The sequence below is a fragment of the Salvelinus alpinus genome, chromosome 2 (genome assembly GCF_045679555.1).
Source record: "Salvelinus alpinus chromosome 2, SLU_Salpinus.1, whole genome shotgun sequence".
Taxonomy (NCBI): domain Eukaryota; kingdom Metazoa; phylum Chordata; class Actinopteri; order Salmoniformes; family Salmonidae; genus Salvelinus; species Salvelinus alpinus.
Window position 1 is genome coordinate 72,380,739 of NC_092087.1, and position 17,621 is coordinate 72,398,359.

General features: G+C 41.8%; 1 protein-coding gene across 3 annotated transcripts in view; it reads right to left on the reverse strand.

The window, feature by feature from the left end:
- The window catches only part of LOC139567694 (trinucleotide repeat-containing gene 6C protein-like), a 73,154-nt gene extending 55,793 nt beyond the window's left edge, over positions 1 to 17,361 (reverse strand). For 2 of the 3 annotated variants that reach the window (XM_071389109.1, XM_071389107.1), the window contains exon 1: positions 16,586 to 17,360. The gene's annotated coding sequence lies outside the window, so the exon portion shown is untranslated. Of the gene's footprint in view, positions 1 to 16,585 lie in introns of all 3 variants that reach the window. The other variant, XM_071389110.1, reaches the window with a different exon arrangement.
- Positions 17,362 to 17,621: the final 260 nt, after the last annotated feature.

The window sequence follows — 17,621 nt, forward strand, 5'->3', positions numbered from 1 at the left end:
AAAAAAAGTTATTATAAATATCCGAAACATAAAAAAAAGTTATTATAAATATCCGAAACATACAATATACTTGCAGTGAAGCCACTCAACAACTACAGAATACCAGTCATTCAACACACTCCCATTCAGAGCGACACAGAAGCATCCAGGGTCAATGCACTGCTCAAGGGAACGTTGAAAGATCTCCAACGAGCCCAAAAAACGTGAACCTGAACCCTCCAAGATTTCCCCAATGTTCCTCAACCATTCGAGACCCCAACCACAGCCCCAAGAGGAAAAAAATACAATTAATTCCATTCCCCACCCCCAAGAACCCCCCCAATGCACCAACAACCAAGAGAATGAACTAAAGAGCAAAATATCCCACCCCCAAAAATAAAAAATAAAGTTAAAACAAAAGGACATCAAGGACAACTAAAATCAAAACAGCAATGCCAACTGTATATGTTTGTGTGCATGTCTGGCACTATTACATGTATGTGTGTGTTCTTGTATGTGTTTATTTGAATGAGAGTGTGTGTATATGCATGTGTACAAAACACCTGAACGGCATCAGCCTCAGGCAAGCCGGCATTAGCTTTAAAAACACTGCCCCTCAGTGTCATTCAAACATACTTTTTATTATGTTTTATTTTTACTTTTACCTTTGACCATCATTCTAACTCCACTCGTCACCAATTCCACATCCCAAACCTCAGCCCATCCCATCTATCTCTGCTGGCCACCCACGTCGGGTTTCTACGCAACACATATCTTTCAACTATGCTGTGATGTTTAACGTACAATTTCAAATCTATCTAATCGAATAGAATCCACAAATTGCGAGTTGAAGATAAATACTTTTACTAAGAGTATTAGTATATTAGTAATTGACTGACCCGGTCTCTCCAGATCTCCTAACAGTACTATTTCTAGGGTCAATTTTAGATCAATGCTATGCATTTTCAGCCATTCCTGAACCTGAGACCAGAAACAGGCTACCTGAGGGCAATACCAAAATAAATGGTCTATTGATTCTGTATCCTCACATCAAAATCTGCAGAGCCTCGATGATTTTATGCCCCAAATATTCAACATTGTGTTGGTGGCAAGAACTCAATATAATAATTTTAGCTGAAAAGCACGAAGTCTTGAATCTTGCGTTGTTTTATATATCAACTCATACACACTCTACCATGGAATCGGTACATCAAAAATCAATTCCCAACTATTTTGCAATATGTATGGCACAGTTGTCAACATCCTGGTCCTCAAATCAAACTGGTATACTTTCCTATTTATGCTATTTTTATTCCTCCTCCAGTTTAGATCCTTTATATTGGGCAGACAGACCAGTTCCCTAAATCCTCCCGTTGCCACCTGCCTCCTCCATTTTTGGGGTAATACTGTAATCAATTGGTTGTACTCTTGGATTGAGCAGACCTTTCCGTACAATTCTGATTACTCCAAGAAGGACATAACTCTACCATTCCAATATAATTTAATAACAAAATACCCTTTTCAAACATCTTTCCCATAAATACTGGTATTTTATCAACCAGCACATTTGAGTTCAGCCATATTATTTTACTATCTTTACAGGGTGATGAAATTGAAATTGTAGCCAGCTCTGCAATGCTTGTTTGAAAAAGAGAGATACTTTGAAAAAAGTATAATTTTCAATGAATTGAAAATGAGACATGGCAATCTGCACAAAGGCAAAAAGGCAATTTTTAAACAATGGATGAGCTTTTCTTGGTAATCTACTTGAGAACCATTTAGGGTTCAAGTAAAACGTTTGAATAAGTGAAGCTTTTAGAGAGGTTTAGTGCTTTTATATTTAATAATCTCAACCCACCCAATTCATATTCATAATATAGATAGGCACGTTTTATTTTGTCTGGTTTAGCGTCCCAGATAAAGCAAAATATTTTTTGCTCATATGATTTGAAAAACTAATCAGGATTAGGCAGCGCCATAAGTGAGTAAACAGATATGACTAAGGAGTTAATCATGGCAATTTTTCCATAAATAGACAGGTATTTACCTCTCCATGGTTGCAGGATCTTGTCTATTTTTACAAGTTTTCTATTGAAATTCATTGTGGAGAGCTTATTTATATATTTTGTGATAAGAATACCGAGTATGTCTACTTCATCAGCCCATTTTCTAGGTAAACTGCAGGGTAATGTAAAAGCTGTATTTTTTTAAAGATCCAATACATAATATTGTACACTTATCATAATTAGGTTTTAGTACAGAGAGCACAGAAAAGTTATCTAGATCTTCAATGAGACACTGCAGGGATCTATCTAGCTTGGGGACTTAATAAAAAATTTGAGTCATCAGCATACATGGACACCTTTGTTTTTAAGCCTTGGATTTCTAATCCTCTAATGTTGTTATTGGGTCTGATTTTAATAGCTAGCATTTCGATGGCCATAACGAATAGATATGGTAACAGCGAGCACCCTTGTTTAACCCCTCCTGACAATTCAAAACTCTGAGAAGTAGCCGTTTACTATTTTACACCTGGGGTTGCTATACATTATTTTACCCCATTTTATAAGAGAATTACCGAAATGGAAAAAATTTCAGGCATTTATAAATAAAATCCAGTCTTACTTTATCAAATGCCTTTTCAAAATCTGCTATAAATACCAGGCCTGGCTTTTTAGAGGTTTCATGACGTTCTATTATTTCTAGTAGTTGTCGTATATTATCTCCAATGTATCTTCCATGTAAAAAAAATCTGTCTGATGAGGAACAATACCTGCTAAAACCCTTTAAATTCTGAGCTCTATACATTTCGCTAGTATTTTTGCATCACAACATTGAAGTGTAAGGGGCCTCCATTTCTATAGGAGTAGTTAAAACAATCTAACAATGGAGCTTTCGTATATCAAAAAACACCTGATATACCTCTACCGGTATGCCATCAAGCCCTGGGGTTTTTCCAGACTGAAAGGATTTAACAGCCTCAAAAAGTTATTCCTCTGTAATTTGGCCTTCGCACTGATATTTCTGTACATTTGTTAAATTTTTTAATTGTATATTATTTGGAAAGAATTACTTACCGTAATCTTCATTCAGTGGGAGAGGATGAGACGGAAAGAGAACATCTGCCTAAAATAATTAGCTTCCTCTTAAAATATAATTCGGAGAATCATAGATGACGTCGTCTTCAGTAACGAGTTTCTGCTAATTATTTTTGTTAGCGTTCCTGTATTGGAGATTCAGGAAGAATTTTGTGAATTTTTCTCCATTACCATCCAGTTTGCTTTATTTTTGTAATAGATTACATTAGATTGTTCTTGAATAAGTTCCTCAAGTTCTTTTTGTTTTTCCTCTTACTTATTTTGTATCTCTGAAGTATCATTTGTATTGCTATCTACACGTACTATTAGTTCAGGGATTTCCCTTGTTAGTCTTGTCTCTTTAGCCAGGAACTGCTTTTTTATTATTGATATTGAATGACCCCTGAAGGTACATTTAAAGGTATCCCAAACAATGGGATTTGCTGAACGTATATTATACTGGAAAAATTCAGTTAAATTATTTTGTCTTAGTTAAAAATAAGTTGTCCTCCAGTAAACTTTGATTCAATTTACAATATCTCAGTCCACGTGGAAACTCTATAGGACTTTTGTGAATGCCAATTAGATGATGATCCGATCGCATTCTGTCTCCTATTAAAACTTTTTTAACCTTTGATGCAAGAGAGAAAGAGACAAGAATGTTGTCAAAACGACTAGTCTCTATGTATATCTCACTAGGTTGGGGATTTTTAGTCTCCAAAGATCCACTATTTCTAATGTGTCCATAATATTTGTCATTTCCTTAAGGGCACGGTGATGATATTTTGTAGAGTGATTACCTTCACGGTCCATTGAGGTACTTAACTATGTTCTAGTCTCCTACCATAATGATTTGATCATTTGTTGGCTGTAAGTTCAATAAATTTGAATGTTTTCGAAGAAGTATGGCTCATCCTGATTTGGACCATATAGAATAATGAGCCAAATCACTTTTTCGTTCACTTTCATATTTAAAAGGATCCACCTTCCTTTTTTATTTATTTATTTTTTATTTCACCAGGTAGGCTAGTTGAGAATGAGTTCTCATTTGCAACTGCGACCTGGCCAAGATAAAGCAAAGCAGTTTGACACATACAACAACAGAGTTACACATGGAATAAACAAACAGTCAATAATACAGTAGAAAGATCTATAAACAGCATGTGCAAATCAGGTAGGATAAGAGAGGTAAGGCAATAAATAGGCCATGGTGGCGAAGTAATTACAATATAGCAATTAAACACTGCAATGGTAGGGTGTGCAGAAGATGAATGTGAAAGTAGAGATACTGGGGTGCAAAGGAGCAAGATAAATAAATAAATACAGTATGGGGATGAGGTAGATTGGATGGGCTATTTACAGATGAGCTATGTACAAGTGCAGTGATCTGTGAGCTGCTCTGACAGCTGGTGCTTAAAGCTAGTGAGGGAGGAAAGAGTCTCCAGCTTCAGAGATTTTTGCAGTTCGTTCCAATCATGGGTAGCAGAGAACTGGAAGGAGAGGCGGCCAAAGAAAGAATTGGCTTGCGGGTGACCAGTGAGATAAACCTGCTGGAGCGCGTGCTACGGGTGGGTGTTGCTATGGTGACCAGTGAGCAGAGATAAGGCGGGGCTTTACCTAGCAGAGACTTGTAGATGACCTGGAGCCAGTGGGTTTGGCGACGAGTATGAAGCGAGGGCCAGCCAACGAGAGCATACAGGTCGCAGTGGTGGGTAGTATATGGGGCTTTGGTGACAAAACGGATGGCACTGTGATAGATTGCATCCAATTTGTTGAGTGGAGTGTTGAAGGCTATTTTGTAAATGACATCGCCGAAGTCGAGGATCGGTAGGATGGTCAGTTTTACGAGGGTATGTTTGGCAGCATGAGTGAAGGATGCTTTGTTGCGAAATAGGAAGCCGATTCTAGATGTTTAATGTGAGTCTGGAAGGAGAGTTTACAGTCTAACCAGACACCTAGGTATTTGTAGTTGTATACATATTCTAAGTCAGAACCGTCCAGAGTAGTGATGCTGGACGGGCGGGCAGCGAACGGTTGAAGAGCATGCATTTAGTTTTACTTGCATTTAAGAGCAGTTGGAGGCCACGGAAGGAGAGCGAATCATTCCTGACTATTTGCACATTCAGATCGAAATTTTTGTTCGTTAATATCACCACACCTTTTGAGTTCCTTTGTCCATGACAGAGAATTATTTCACCACCCCATTCCTTTTCCCACGCAACTTCATCTAAGGATGTAGAGTGAGTTTCCTGTAAACAGTATATGTTATATTCCTTTTCTTTTAGCCATGTAAAGACAGATTTTTTTATAATCTGCTAAACCGTTATAATTATAACTGGCTATACTTATTTCACCCCTTACCATAACTAGATACTATTCTTAGTCTAAATTGACCATAATTAGTGCTTGTAAAGTTACTGCCATCAGAGGTATTATGATGGTCAAAACTAGAGCTTTCAAATGTCTGATATTTAGAATTCAAGAAATAGGTTCAAGCAATATTTGTTTTATTCCCTGAGCCAAGGCCACAGTTGTTATAAAATTAAGATTTGTTTGTTACAATATATATTACAAGATATTATGTGTGTAGTAAATCTGAGTCGGTTGATGTGTATGATATTGGATGTGATTTAGTGAGAGTGTGTACGATGTCTGTATAAGAATAAGACTATAATGTGTGATGTCCAAATAAAAAAATAACTCCACCAATTTGCATGGTTGAGTGTCTATGTGTGTAACATGTAGTGCGTATATCCTTAATATTCATGATAATTGTAATCCATATCGTATCACCGTCATAATTACATCATAATTACCTTTAACATCATTGAAAAACACATCCCAGCATTTCCATAGCAATTGACGTTTCACATGGTCATGAAAGAGACTTTGCATTACTCTAGAGACGGCTTCACTACAGTACAAATGTTGTGAGCTTATATAAACTTGTAGACAAATGCAGAAAAGACCAACAATAAACACATTAAATTATTAAACAGTTTGACAACAGAGAGGGAGAGAAGAGAAAGAGAGAGTGAAGAGAGCGAGATCGTGTGTGTGTGTGTATGTATAAGTTCGTATGTGTAAGCGAGCATGTAATTAAGTACGTATGTTCATATCCACTTCATGATGTTGAGATATTTTTACAGTTCCCATACTTTCTTTTTTTGGTAATCTGAAATTGAGATACTGTAAAATTTAGTACAGCCATGGTGTTATGGAGCTGTCTCGAAATAGCTGTCCATCTACAAAGAGTTTGTCCACAATGAGAAAGGCACGCTTACCCTTCTCCCTTTGTTGCTTTCGTACCGGATACAGTCTCTTACGACGTTCGTTTATCTCCCTTGGAAAATAATTTATTGTTATTGTGCCCTGCTGCCCTTCATAGAAAAAGATTCAATGTAACGGTCATCCCCATTCAAGTCAATGTTATAATCATCTGGTCTGAACCAGAGATTTAACATGACAGCACAGTGCCAGTGCTCTGTCCCGAACAGAGTCTTAGTGTTGTTACTGTCTCACACTAAACCCAAAGTAGTTGTCATTCAATCTAAATCCTAGAAAGCACAGTACAATTTGAAGACTTAACTAGCAGCTGGGCCTAATCCGAAAAGAGCCAAAAAAGCAGCATAATTGTGCCGACTAAGACAAGAGACAGTACTGCATCCAGCTACGACACTGAAGCAACCGCTCTGTCTGCTCCAGGAGTTCCTCCTCACAGGAGTTCCCTCCAGAGAGAGCACAGACTCGCAAGGGGTGGTGGTGAGCATGGTGCCCTGCTTCTCACTTCTAATTACCCTCAAGGAAGCCAGGTGAGAGGAGAGGGGAAGAAAAGGAGAAAAGCAAAAGGGGATGAGAGAATGAAAAGCGAGAAAGAGAGAAATGTACAGTAAAGGTCGTCAAATAGCATAGTTGTCCCATGACAGAACGAGAGAGAAAGAGACAGGAAGCAAGCAATATAGCGATACAGACAGAGGGCACCAGTTTAGGGGAAATGACAAGGGCAGTGTGACTGTGCCCTTGTGTCCCTGCCCGTCTCCACTGAGCTGCTGACACCGTCACCCCCAGAGTCAGGCTGACACGTTGGGTTGGCTGGGGATCAAGTTACACCTGCCTGGCAGAGGCACTCCACACAGAGAGAGACTAGCTGACACACTCAAGTGAAGCAGTGCTCTCTGAACCTGGTTGGCACTCCAGTCTAATAGGCCTATACAGTGTCATATGCCTGTGTTATATACTGTGGAAGACCTATAGCCTAGATACATGTAAACTCAGCAAAAAAAGAAACGGCCCTTTTCAGGACCCTGTCTTTCAAAGATAATTTGCAAAAACCCAAATAACTTCACAGATCTTCATTGTAAAGGGTTTAAACACTGTTTCCCCATGCTTGTTCAAAGAACCATAAATAATTCATGAACATGCACCTGTGGAACGGTCGTCAGACACTAACAGCTTACAGACGGTAGGCAATTAAGGTCACAGTTATGAAAACTTAGGACACTAAAGAGGCCTTTCTACTGACTCTGAAAAACACCAAAAGAAAGATGCCCAGGGTCCCTGCTCATCTGTGTGAACGTGCCTTAGGCATGCTGCAATGAGGCATGAGGACTGCAGATGTGGCCAGGGCAATGAATTGCAATGTCCGTACTGTGAGACACCTAAGACAGCGCTACAGGGAGACAGGATGGACAGCTGATCATCCTCGCAGTGGCAGACCACGTGTACCAACGTCTGTTGTTGAATCTGATGTTCATACAAATATTTACACAAGTTAAGTTTGCTGAAAATAAACGCAGTTAACAGTGACAGGACATTTCTTCTTCTGCTGAGTTTATATCGCCTTACCCCATGTTTTTGGATTACACACCCTTTGTACATATAGATTGATTTGCTTAGCCACTTTATAGCACACTTCTAACAATTGTTTATGGATAAAAATAGTAGCAGTGTTGAGCATTCAAAGGCATTGCAAAGGTTTCCTTCCATCTGTGAGCTGTATATAAACTCTGCATGACCAGAATCAAAGCAGACAGAAAGCATAACAGGGAGGAAAGACTTTTATGGTCTGTGAGGATCCTGCTACACAAAAATAGCAGCGCTTGTTAAGAGGGACTAACTGGTGTGTGTGTGTGTGTGTGAGATGCACAGCGGCACAGGGAGTCAGATGTGTTCAGAGAGATGCTGGAGCTGCTGCTCACACCGGGGAGGAAGAGAGGAAAACCGGAGGATGAAAAGAGAGGCAGAGCAACACCAATTAAGAACGACAGCCGTCGGGAGAGGGAGATAGGGCAAGAAGAGACGAGAGAGAGGGGGAGAGCATCTGTGAAGGGAGAGGGAAGAGAGAAAGCTCACTGGGGAGCAGAGGAAAAACGCAAAATGCAGCAGGATAGAGGAAGGCGAGAGAGAGAGATATGGAGAAAAGAGAAGCTTAATAATATCCATGCACCTTGGGTGAGCAAGCGAGGAGAGCCAGAGGAGAAGAGGGGGCTATAGCAGGGGGGAGAGAGAAAGAGAGACAGTCAGGCTCGGGCAGTGTGCAGAGCAGAACTAGACGTCCCTGACACAGAAACAAGGTTGCCGTGATGGCCGCGAGGCAAACAGTGCTGCTGCGTGTTCTGGAGCCCTTCCGGCTAACACTGCCACTGTACGAACGAACGACGGAGCAAAGCCATGGAGGATGAGGAAGGGAAGAGAGGGGGGTGAAGCCATCACAGTCTCCATCCCCCTTCCTTTTGCTTTCCTGCAGCCAGGCATTAGGAAAGCCACAGCTCTCCTGAGCCCTTTCACACGGCCATTATCCAGGACGGCTACCAACAACCTGGCTGGAGAGTAATAATCCCACAGCCACCATTAAAGACTGAGGAGACTAGTGTAATCTTAGGCTGTGTCCAAAATGGCACCCTTTTCCCTATAAAGTGCACTGCTTTTGGCAAGCTCTGGCAATAGCCTTAGTCTAGTTCAGTTTTAAAGGATCAGTCAGCAGTTAATACATACATTTTTGGATTTATAAATGAATGATATGTACCCATTGACTGTGGAAAAATATAACTTATAAATGCCTCATGCGCTTAGTTTAACTGCCGTACCACATCAGAATCAGAAATAGGCTTGTTTTAATCCAATGTTCGTAAACAAAGTAAATGTAAACACTATTTAGCTTCAAAACATGCACAGAAATATACATTTTTAAATCATGGATGGTCAGTACTTGCATCCATAGCCCGGTCTTTGAATTTGAGGGTGGTTACATTTCTCCAGCCCCATCCCTCAGCTTTTTACCGAAACAGTGGTGGGGAGTTGGCTTTGTTATCGTTTCAATTGCTCATTGCCGCTTTAATGCTGATGGACGGGAAAACAAGCCTGTAAATTCCCCAACTGAAGTAATAAAAACAGTGTGTCAATCTCAGTTTTGGAGCATTCTGCTCATTCCAGTCACCAGTGCACTGCTGCTTTAAAGCCAGGTGGAGATCAGCATGTGGAAATATGCCGACTGCCCTTATGAGTGGGAACAACAGCCATCTCAACTATGCTGCTGGGTTGACTCAATGAATGGAAAAGAGGGGGGCGGTTTTCATGCTCTTGGTTGCTGGCGGCGAGAGCCCAATGAAAGCTAAGAATAAAACTCCTTTGAAGTTTTCTTTTAGAAATTATTAGACGTCAATGTCGTCCATAGCTGCTTCCTCACCAAGTCGACAGGGAACTTTTGTTCTGGCAGTTCATTAGGTAAAGAAATCAAACTTCAAGTTGATAAAAAGCTTCTGTTGTGCCAAAGGCTATAGACTATTGAGCATATTGCAGTGTATAGAGACGGCACGGAGAGTCTGTCAGTTTCTATACTTTTATTTATTTAACGAGACAAGTCAGTTAAGAATAAATTCTTATTTACAATGACAGCCTACCCCGGCCAAATCCTCCCCTAACCTCGGACGACGCCGGGCCAATCACGGGATCGAACCAGGGTATGTAGTGACGCCTCGAGCACTGCCTTAGACCGCTGCGCCACTCGGGAGCCTAAAGGACAAGGCTGTCAATGGCTGCGTTTAGACAGGCAGCCCAAATCTGATATTTCCCCCCACTAATTAGTCTTTTCACATCAGATCTTTTTCAGAGCTGATCTGATTGGTCAAAAGGAGAGAAAAAAAGATCAGAATTGGGCTGCCTGTCTAAAAGCAGCCTAAGCTGCCAGAGAAATGTGGATTGTGGACTATGAACCCGACAATAAGGAAAAGTACCCTAGTACTTTTTTCTAAGGCTGAGAAGAGTTACATGACCATAACGGTAATTGAGAAAAGCTCTTAGTAGAGCACTGTACTCTGATAACCTGTACTTTAGCTGGGTTGACAAGCCACATAGGCCACTGAAGAGGTGAGAGAAAAGTGGCTTCATTTGTGAGACAGTCATTCTACTTTTTTTCTCCCCCACCTTTATTTAACCAGGTAGGCCAGCTGAGAACATGTTCTCATTTACAACTGTGACCTGGCCAAGATAAAGCAAAGTAGTGCGGCAAAAGCAACAGAGTTACACATGGGATAAACAAACGTACAGTCAATAATACAATGGAAAATCTGTGTACAGTGTGAGCAAATGAAGTAAGGAGGTTAGGCAATAAATAGGCCAATAGGGGCAAAGTAATTTCAATTCAGCAATTTACACTGGAGTGATATATGTGCAGATGAGGACGTGCAAGTAGAAATACTGGTATGCAAAAGAGCAGAAAAACAAAACAAATATGGGGATGAGGTTGGTAGTTGGTTGGATGGGCTATTTACAGATGGGCTGTGTACAGCTGCAGCGATCGGTAAGCTGCTCTGACAGCTGACGCTTGGAAGGAACTGGAAGGAAAGGCGGCAAAAGGGGGTGTTGGCTTTGGGGATGACCAGTGAAATATACCTGCTGGAGCACGTGCTACGAGTGGGTGTTGCTATGGTGACCATTGAGCTGAGATATGGCGGAGCTTTACCTAGCAAAGACTTATAGATGACCTGGAACCAGTGGGTTTGGCGACAAATATGTAGCGAGGACCAGCCAACGAGAGCATAGAGGTCGCAGTGGTGGGTAGTATATGGGGCTTTGGTGACAAAACGGATGGCACTGTGATATATTGGATGCAGTCTGAGTAGAGTGTTGGAGGCTATTTTGTAAATGACATCAATGTAAATGACATTGATGTACACAGAGAAAAGAGTCGGCCCGAGAATTGAATCCTGTGGCACCCCCATAGACTGCCAGAGGTCCGGACAACACGCCCTCCAATTTGGCACACTGAACTCCATCTGAGAAGTAGTTAGTGAACCAAGCGAGGCAGTCATTAGAGAAACCAAGGCTGTTGAGTCTGCCGATAAGAATACGGTGATTGGCAGAGCCAAAAGCCTTGGCCAGGTCGATGAAGACGGCTGCACAGTACTGTTTTTTATCGATGGTGGTTATGATATCGTTTAGGACCTTGAGTGTGGCTGAGGTGCACCAGCTCGGAAACGAGATTGCATAGCAGAGAAGATACGGTGGGATTCGTTTGTTCTGTTTGTTCACTTGGCTTTCGAAGACTTTAGAAAGGCAGGGCAGGATGGATATAGGTCTGCAACAGTTTGGGTCTAGAGTGTCTCCCCCTTTGAAGAGTGGGATGATCGCGCCCGCTTTCCAATCTTCAGGAATCTCGGACAATACGAAAGAGGTTGAAAAGACTAGTAAATAGGGGTTGCAACAATGGCGGTGGATAATTTTCGGAAGAGAGGGTCCAGACTGTCTAGCCCAGCTAATTTGTAGGGATCCAGATTTTGCAGCTCTTTCAGAACATCAGCTATCTGGATTTGGGTGAAGGAGAAGCGGGGGGGGGCTTGGGCCAGCCGTAGAGAAATGCTTATTGAAATTCTCAATTATCGTGGATTTATCAAGGTACTGGAGTTACCCCTTAAGTAGTTTAATACAAAAGCTGTTTGTCATTTAGTGCAGTGTGCAACTCATGGAAATCTATGAAGTCTTGTAAGATGCTGAGAAAAACAGCTAAGTTGTATGTAGGCTAAATGCAAACAGACTCCAACCTGAAATGCAAGCCAATGTTACTTCAACTCAAGATAGAGTGTAACATTGGCTGGTTGACAACAGTGCTGGGGCAACCTTTACAAACTCAGCTTTTGTTAATGTTATGAGGTTGTTTTTATTACTTCATCAAGATAACTACACAGATCAAGAAGTTTATCAGGACCAAGACGAATGGGAGTCCAGGAAAAGCTGCAAAGCACCAAGCGAAGACTCCAGTATCTACTATTTAGGCATTGCAAAGCCTCGAGGACTCAACGAAATGAAACAGACAGAAGAAAAAGGCAAACAGTTGGTCTCCTGAATGGAGCCAGTTGACTACATTCCCTCAAGGTTGCTCTGACATTGACTGTCTGCCTTTCACTGCTGCCAACCACAGCAGAGAGACAGGATCTGTCAAAAGAAAAAAAAGCAGAAAGCACAACAGTCTGAGAAAGAGGAAAAATAATATAGCTCAGATCTGATATGTTTGAAAGATGCTGCGAGGAGAGAGACTGGGGGGGGTCTGAACTTACTAATGCCTTCATGAAATGGCTGATAAGATAAGCTAATCTGCAATAGGACAATCAGGCCATCTTATCAAGGTACTGAAGTTACCCCATAAGTAGTTTATTGCAAAAAATGTTTGGCATTTAGTGCAGTGTTCAACTCATGGAAATCTATGAAGTCTTGTAAGATGCTGAGAAAAACAGCTAACGTGCATGTAGGCTAAATGCAAACATGGACTCCAACCTGAAATGCAAGCCAATGTTGAAATATTTTTCCATTCAAAAGTGAAGTGCACAAACAAGTTCTCAATTAACATGTGTAATAAAGCACTGTCAACACTACGCAGTCAAACTATGCCAAGTATGAATGCCATTCATTTCACTGGGCTGATTTTTTTAAAAAAATGTTTTTTTACATTTAACCTTTATTCAGATGTGAGTGGGGATTTTGGCAGGTATGTTCAAAATAAACAAAGTCTCAACCTGACCTGGAAAAGCCTTAGCACACACATGACTTATCCCACAGCATGGAGCCTAATATAACTTAGTTATCCACATAACTGCAAAACAAGCATTGGCTATCCCAGAGAATTTTTAAGAGTAAGTAAATTGTCATTACATTGTCTAATAGTCTGACAAACAGCACGATAAGTCCAGCTTCTCTCTGTCCTCTACATGTGATGATGCCTCTCCTCACGTCTCTCCAATTAGCCAACATAATGGGGAGGCGGGAGAGGGAGGCCCCCACCGGCCCCCGCCTCGACATTCCCCTAGATTGCTGCCAGACAGTTCCTGCCTGGGCTCCCTCTCCCGACCCCCACCAGGCCCTCCCCTCTAACACGGACCGGACGTGCACAGGCAGGCTGCACCATCGTTAGTTACAGCCTTCTACATTATGGGTCCTGGCCGATCGACCTCACCCACACCATCCACATAAGCAACGGTTATGGCACTGGGGCCCTTGGGGGAGGGGGGGATATTTCCATTTACCACTTTCAACCTCTCCTGGCCTCACACACACACACGAGAGGCCGACTCCCCTTGAAGTAATGACATATTGATTTTGTTTACTTTCAAGGAAGACTGCCTTAGTAGGAACTGACAAGTGTTGGCAGGAAAATAACTAAAAACTAGCCGCCACCGTCCACCCCATTGAAAGATCTTATTTTCATTCCAATTTTGATTACATTACACCAGTCAGACAACAGCTGTTTGGCCCAAGCTTTACCCCGGGATTTATAAAGAACACCACACTGCTATAGGATAATGGGTTTGGCAGAAGCCCTCATTGAATTACGTTGATTTCACTGTTGATGCCCCTCTACCGCCAGCCACTGACCAGCCTCAGCCATGACGGCCCCTTGGCACACAGAGAGAGCATGTCATCCATCAGGACTGGGTTGTTGTTTTTTGTTTTAAAGGCTCGTAATCGCCAGGCTTAGTATTGCAGCGGTGCGCGGCAGCCTGGGCGAGACTGAGATCAGTGTGGGATGTGGATGGATAGACTGAGGCAAATGACACCCCGTGGGTTTGCCTACTCTGCTCATGATGTTTTGTCTGCAAGGCTGTTGAGGACGTCGATGGAGAGAATCCAAAACGGCTTGTGTTCTTACATCCGCCTCAGGCAGCCTTCACTCTAATTTCAAACAAATGATCCTTCTGAACAGGAGATAAGGAAGGGTTTTGGTGTAGTGTTGCTAGGCAGCCATCCCTCGGCTCCTTTACAAGACTCTAATCAAAACAAACGTGTCGTAATCAGTCCGGGAATGAAACAGCTCCCTCTCCAGTTCCATGCATATTTCATTCCCTAAGCACAGCTCTACATTGTTTTATAACATCAAAACTGTCAAGTCAAATATTTTAATAAAGAACGCTTTTATTCATGAAATAAATAAAAATTGTAACTGAAGGCAAAACAATACCTGTAGGTTACAGGAATGTCATAAGTAGCCAACATCCTCATCATGTTAAGACAACATGCCCAGTCAGTCCCTACACTGCCCCTTCCTTCCCCATTGCCCTATCACCTGCTGTTGTCTGGAGAGGGTAATGTGTCCACATGTCTCCAATCCCAAACAGTTTATACATATATTATGACAACATTGTGACTTTTTTCGTTTTGGTCTTCAGCAAGGGTTTTCCCCCAGCTGTTCGCAGAGCCGAAGTCTACGCCCCATCGCCGGTCAACAGTAGGGATGCTTCAAATAAGTGTCTGTTGTCCATAAACGATGTTCGGTGCAGTATTTTCTCAAAAAACACTTGAGAAATACTGCACCAAACATCTTAGTTAGATGTCAAATTAAAGTGACTAAGATCTCCTTGGAAAAAACATACACATTTGTGAAAGATTTGTTGAAGTTATCCTAGATTAATTTGTAATTCGACTATTTTAAGGAATTGTATACTTGTTACGGCATCTCCAGATGGACAAAGAGTACTATTGTAGCTTTTTCTCATTTTTCAAGCGAAGGTATTTTAAAGGAGTATGCGAGCACACTCGTTCAGCCAGCTGAACCGAAGCATGCAGAAACCCTAAGCCACCAAACAGTATGGCAACCGACCTAACTCCCCTTCACCAGCGACTGGCTTCCCCCCCACCCCTTTTTCACATCCACTGAGTACATACAGACCCCTAAAACGTCTTTACAATTTTCCCATCCCCTCCCCCTTGAATGCCCCCTGCAGGGGGGTTGAACAGGGTTGGCAAAGGAGGGGGGGCCCGTCCCCCTGACCCTGGGAGAGAGGAAGGTTGCTGGGGTGGAGGGTTCGGGTGCTGTCAGCTGGGCTGAGGCGTTGCAGGGTGGAGGGAGAGGGGAGGCACCTTTACGAACTGATTAAGAACTGCAGCGCATTAACCAACTGGCAGCCAGAGCCTTCAGATTGACATTAATGGTCACACTCCTCCCGGTAAGCACGTTAAGCATACTATATACCCACCATGTCCCCCACTCCCGGTCTCTCTCACTGCTCGCTATGCATTTCATTATTGCCTCACTGGTGTCTGACGATTGAGATAAGATGGGGGGTGGGGACTATAGGATCTACTCCACCACTTTGGTACGGGAGGATGCATACGGATAGCAGGGGGAAAGCGACAGTTCAATCACAACTCATACCTTCCTCTACTGTATGAAAAGGGGGTAGTGATGTCTAACAAATAAACAAACACTGCCCAGTGCAGTCCACATTATTGTAGCAATTTGATGGAATGGAATCAGAGGAATAACAATGAAAGGTCTCAAATATTATGGTGTGTGGGGTCTGCCTTTAGCCTACATTTCAAGATCAATATGACACAATCAACTGACTTATGACATGGAAAGTATTCCCACTTCAAGAAAAGCTGCTCTGTTCCTACAACACACATGTATTCGCTAGAATCAGGAGAGCCAGTCCATTCCAGTGCCATTTCGACCACTAATTAGATTATGATATAATCTGCCTCTGGTGTTCCTGGTTTGCGATTCTGAACACAAAACCCTCGTGCATTTCCATCCAAACCCATGGATAAATCATGGTTTGTATTTTAGAGAAGACAACCCCTGTCAATAACAGCTAACGTTACTAACGAGTTCTCATCCAATTCTTTATAACCGTGAAACTAAGCTGATCAGCAATGCGCGTTACCCTGTAGTTATATTTAAAGCTTCAGATAATTGGTATCAAGTCTTATCAGCCTAGCTACTATCATTTACATTGGCTCGTTGACTGTAAAGCAAAATAAATACTGACTAGGCTCGATGTAATTTCATGGTGGTAGGAATTTAACTTGCCATCTAATATAGCTGACGTTACCCTTTCCCATAATGTATTGCTATAAATCATCAGCTAATACAAGTTAGTAAATAAAAGCAACGTAACTATGAAAACTGGAAGAGTAGAAAAACGAACGGTAGTGTTAGTGCTCGAGTCACATAATAATAGAACACAATGTATGGGGCTCGAGCTGGTGTGACGCCGCTTGTCAAACAAGCTGTGGTTGGATTTCAATAAAGTATTCCTTACCTTGCGTAAGCACACGTTGAGCTTTGGCAGCTTTCAATACAGATTTGGTGCATGACAGCGAATGATGCAGAAAAGTATTCTGCTGTGCCTTTTCCGAAAAATACCCGTAAATGACAAATCAGGAATTCAGTCTTCGCAGTTATCCAGCTAGCTAGCATTAGCCAAGTTCAGCTCTCCTGCTGCAGGGGCTTACTGACTGGATAACTGTTTGAGCAGCTTAACAAAAAATACCGAGATCGATACTTGGAAAAACACACAGTAAGAACTTTGTATTTTAGCGCAACGATGCACTAAAAGTACAATTTTCGCAACAAAAAAACATGCTAAACGTTAAAGTATCACGATATAGAAAAAAAGCAGCAAGACGAAAAATCAAGAGAAACAATTCCGATTCGAAAAGTAGCGGAGTTAACGTTAGCTAGTTGGCATTAGTCATCGACTGTTGTAAGGAGTAATTTGCAAATGAAAGTAAATAGGCAGATTTCAGTAAATTGTCGACGAAAATGGCTAGCTAGCTAGGAAACTTGGGTTAAAGTGCAAAATGAAATAATTTGTGTTTAGGCCGCTAGCTAAGAAGCTAGCAGGTTAGCAACAACATCTGACCGACGACCTTGCTACTACGAATGCAAATTGAAAAACGAATCCAAGAAAATACATTCTCGAAAAATCAAAATGTAGGAGTGGACAGTCATAATGCGTTCAGTGAGCTCTCGTTGACAGCGTTCTTGCAGCCATTTTGTTCAAACTAAGACCGCTCTCTCTCTCCTCTGAGCAGAAATAATGTAGGAAGTGGCCCCCATGCCCAAGCAGCCAATCCACGTGATCTCCCACTAACAACACAGCATGATCCAGCCCCGTCGTACCCTTGACAATGTCAGTCTGATTTGCTCAGTAGAATAAATGATGGACAGGCAGATACAGAGGATGATAAAATAGTGCATATCTTATTTGCAGCCTACCTTGGGCACTCTTCGGTTGCATTTGTGTGGTAAATGTGTGGTAATCACTACCATATAGGTTATTTCTGTAGGCCATG